We start from the raw sequence: 4,119 nt of genomic DNA on the forward strand, positions 1-4,119 counted from the left end.
AGTAGTTCCCGCAGCAGGGCCACCTCCTCCTGCAGCTCTCTAATCAGTTGGGCATTAGGGTCCTTGTTGATGGCATTGTAGGTTTGCTTGGCGCTGTCGCCATACCCGAGGGTGATGAGAGTCTCCTTGTAATCGATCAGCAGGGCTCAGGGCTGCAATCATTGCTGTGCATGAGATCCCACCCAAATTTTCCCAGAGCAGCCAGGTGAGCACAGAGTCTCTGTAGGGGACAAAATCCGACTTCTGCTTCTTTGATTGCATATCCTCAAGGGCCGAGATCACCTTTCCTGAAGTAATCAGAGACTTATTGATGTTGGTGCCCTCCTTCAGGCGCAACCCCGGGTCCCTGAGGAGTCACTCGCTCACTCCCAACAAGGTCCACAAAAATGATCTTACTGAGCTGACCTTCTCCAAGTCCAGCCCAGTGAGCTGGTTAAAGGCAGCACTGTGTGAAGACAACGGTAAAGAGAGCATGTGAACGGCTACTGGTCTCATTCATGTTAGTGGTAGCCACAGTCCATGCGGTCAGCAATGTCCGCATAGGAGGTCACAGCCCATTTGGACAGGGCCTGCACGCAGAACCTCAGGATGTGGTGCTCCCGGGCCCCCAGAGAACCTCGACTCTTGGGGTTCAAGAGGTCTCGCACCCACTCACAACAGCTCTCCAAATAGCTCACCTCCACAGAGTAGGATAGCTGAGCACTCTGGTTCTCACTAATGCGAGAGAAGTAGTCCAGAGAGCTGTGGCATCATCCTCTGCTACCCTGGCTCCTGCTGCCCCATCATGGCATAGGATTTCCCAGCCCCGGTTTGCCTGTAGGCAAAGATGCACACATTGTAGCCTTCAAAGGCATGGAGCAGCAGGTCCAATGTCCCGATACACTTGCTGCTAAGATGCAAATGGCATCTTCCACCGAAGTGTGTGACCAGTAGGAGTAGCCAAAGGTGAAGCTTTTGGGGATATCCTTGTCTGTTTAGGATTGATGATGGAGGTGGTGTTGCCCTGCATGCTGACCACACACTTGGCATCCTGTCTGTTGTAACATGTGTTACAAAGGGCTGAACCCTCACAACTGCCACTTTCACTGAGGCACCAGCCATGGCTCCAGACACTCCTGCCCTCCTCAGCTGGCATCTTGGCCCCAGACCAGGGGGACTGTATTAGTTCTGGCTGCCACGAGCCTTCATAGGGGGAGCCCCATCCTACTCCTGGGGCCTGGCCACACCAGCCAGGGGTCTGGGAGATACCCTCAGCATGGCAGGGCTCCCGATCCAGCTCGGTGGAGTGACAGGGACAAGCTTTCTGGGAAGCGTGAGGTGGGAGTGGGGAGGATCGGGGTTGGTTCGGAGCTGCCCTCGCCCCTCGCTGGGTTGCCCCATCATGGCATAGGATTTCCCAGCCCCGGTTTGCCTGTAGGCAAAGATGCACACATTGTAGCCTTCAAAGGCATGGAGCAGCAGGTCCAATGTCCCGATACACTTGCTGCTAAGATGCAAATGGCATCTTCCACCGAAGTGTGTGACCAGTAGGAGTAGCCAAAGGTGAAGCTTTTGGGGATATCCTTGTCTGTTTAGGATTGATGATGGAGGTGGTGTTGCCCTGCATGCTGACCACACACTTGGCATCCTGTCTGTTGTAACATGTGTTACAAAGGGCTGAACCCTCACAACTGCCACTTTCACTGAGGCACCAGCCATGGCTCCAGACACTCCTGCCCTCCTCAGCTGGCATCTTGGCCCCAGACCAGGGGGACTGTATTAGTTCTGGCTGCCACGAGCCTTCATAGGGGGAGCCCCATCCTACTCCTGGGGCCTGGCCACACCAGCCAGGGGTCTGGGAGATACCCTCAGCATGGCAGGGCTCCCGATCCAGCTCGGTGGAGTGACAGGGACAAGCTTTCTGGGAAGCGTGAGGTGGGAGTGGGGAGGATCGGGGTTGGTTCGGAGCTGCCCTCGCCCCTCGCTGGGTCCCTGGGCACCAAGACACAAAGAGCCCAAATAGGCATAGTAATTTTAAACGAAAAGGACAAAGCTGGAGCCATCACACTGACTAACTTCAAACTACACTGCAAGACTGTAGTAACCAAAACAGCGTGGCACTGGTATAAAAACAGACACATAGTCAAATAAAACAGAAGTAGAGATAAAGCCACACAACTACAATGAGCTGATTTTTAACAAAGTTGACAAAAAACTAAGCAATGGGGACAAGACACTTTATTCAATAAATGGTGCTGGGATAACTCTGTCTATATGAAGAATGAAACTGGACCCCTTCATATCACCATATACAAAAATCAACTCAAGATGAGTTAAACATTTAAATGTAAGACCTCAAATTAGGAAAATCCTAGAAGGAAACCTAGGAAATGCCTTTCTTGACATTGGCCCTGGCAAAGAATTTATGGCTAAGTCATCAAAAGCAATTTCAAGAAAATAAAAATTGGTAAGTGGGACCTATTTAAGCCAAAGAGTTTCTGCACAGCAAGACAAAATATTAAGGAAGTAAACAGATATCCTACAAAATGGGAGAAAATATTCACAAACTATGCATCTGACAAAAGTCTAATATCCAGAATGCAGAAGGAACTTAATGACATCAACAAAAAACAAATAACACCCCATTAAAAAGTGGGCAAAGGGCATGAACAGACACTTCTCAAAAGAAGACATGCCAGCAGCTAATCGACATGAAGGTTTATCATCATTGATCACCAGAGAAATACAAACCAAAACCACAATGAGATAACATCTCACCAGTCAGAATGGATAGTATTAGAAAGTCCAAAAATAATAGGTGCTAGTGAGGTTGCAAAGAAAAAAGAACACTTTTACATTATTGGAGGGAGGGTAAATTAGTTCAACCATTGTGGACAACAGTGTGGCTATTCCTCAAAGAGCTGAAAACAAAACCATTTGAACCAGCAATCCCATTACCAGGTATGTACCCAAAGGAATATACTCTGTCGTAATGACACATGAATGCCTATGTTCACTGACCCACTATTCACAATAGCAAGACATGGAACCAACATAAATAACCATCAGTAGTTAACTGGATAAAGAAAATGTACTACATATACACCAGAGAATACTACACAGCCACAGAAAAAAACAAAGTCATTCACTTTGCAGCAACATAGGTTCAGCTGGAGACCAATATCCTAAACAAACAAATACAGAAATAGAAAAACAAATACCACATGTTCTCACAACGGGGAACTAATCATTGAGTACATATGAATATAAAGACTGTCTCTTATACACATCTAGATGTGTATAAGAGACAGAGAAATAGAAAAACAAATACCACATGTTCTCACAACGGGGAACTAATCATTGAGTACATATGAATATAAAGATGGGAACAACAGACACTGGGGACGATTAGAGAGAAGAGACAAGACTGGGGGCAAGGGCTGAAAACCTACCAATTGGGTACTATGCTCCTATCTGAGTGGTGAGTTCCGTCATATCCTAAACCTCAGCATCATGCAATACACCTTTGCAACAAATGGGCACATACCTCCCGATTCTGAATGAATGTTGAAAAAGAAAAAGGATATTGCGGAGAGAACACTAAGATATATATAGATTAATAAATACACGCTCAATAATCAGTAGTAAGTTGATAATCAGAACTATAAACCAACAATCTAACAAACTAACAAAGAAATTGACGAGCAGCATAATAAACAGATAAAGTAGCTAAAAACTATAATATCAAGTAAAACATACATCACACATCAATGATGTTATACTGATATTGTTAACAAAATTCTTAAATGACAAGGCAGTAAACTGCAAGAGGATACATGAGTGTGCTAAATTTCTTATCAATGACAGAAATATTTGACTTTAGTTTTTTAATTTAAAACAAGTTGGGTGTTTTTTTTTTTTTTTTTTTTTTTGGTACAGACAGGGTCTCCTTAATGTTATAGCCCAGGCTGAACTCGAACTTCTGGCCTCAAGTGATCCTGTTGCCTTGGCCTGCCAAAATCTGGAATTACAGGCATGAGCCACCAGGCCTAGCCTGAAATATTTAATTTTAAAACAAAACCAGCCATACATTACTTGCCAGAAAAGAAAAAAAAAATCTGAAAATAAAGAAATTGACAA

The 4,119-nt window shown here is 45.3% G+C and overlaps 1 pseudogene; it reads right to left on the minus strand.

Annotated features, from left to right (window-relative positions):
* The window catches only part of LOC105533369, a 10,987-nt pseudogene extending 9,016 nt beyond the window's left edge, over positions 1–1,971 (minus strand).
* Between the last annotated feature and the right edge of the window lie 2,148 nt (positions 1,972–4,119).

Source organism: Mandrillus leucophaeus, unplaced genomic scaffold (assembly GCF_000951045.1).
Source record: "Mandrillus leucophaeus isolate KB7577 unplaced genomic scaffold, Mleu.le_1.0 Scaffold1249, whole genome shotgun sequence".
NCBI classification, from domain to species: Eukaryota; Metazoa; Chordata; class Mammalia; order Primates; family Cercopithecidae; genus Mandrillus; species Mandrillus leucophaeus.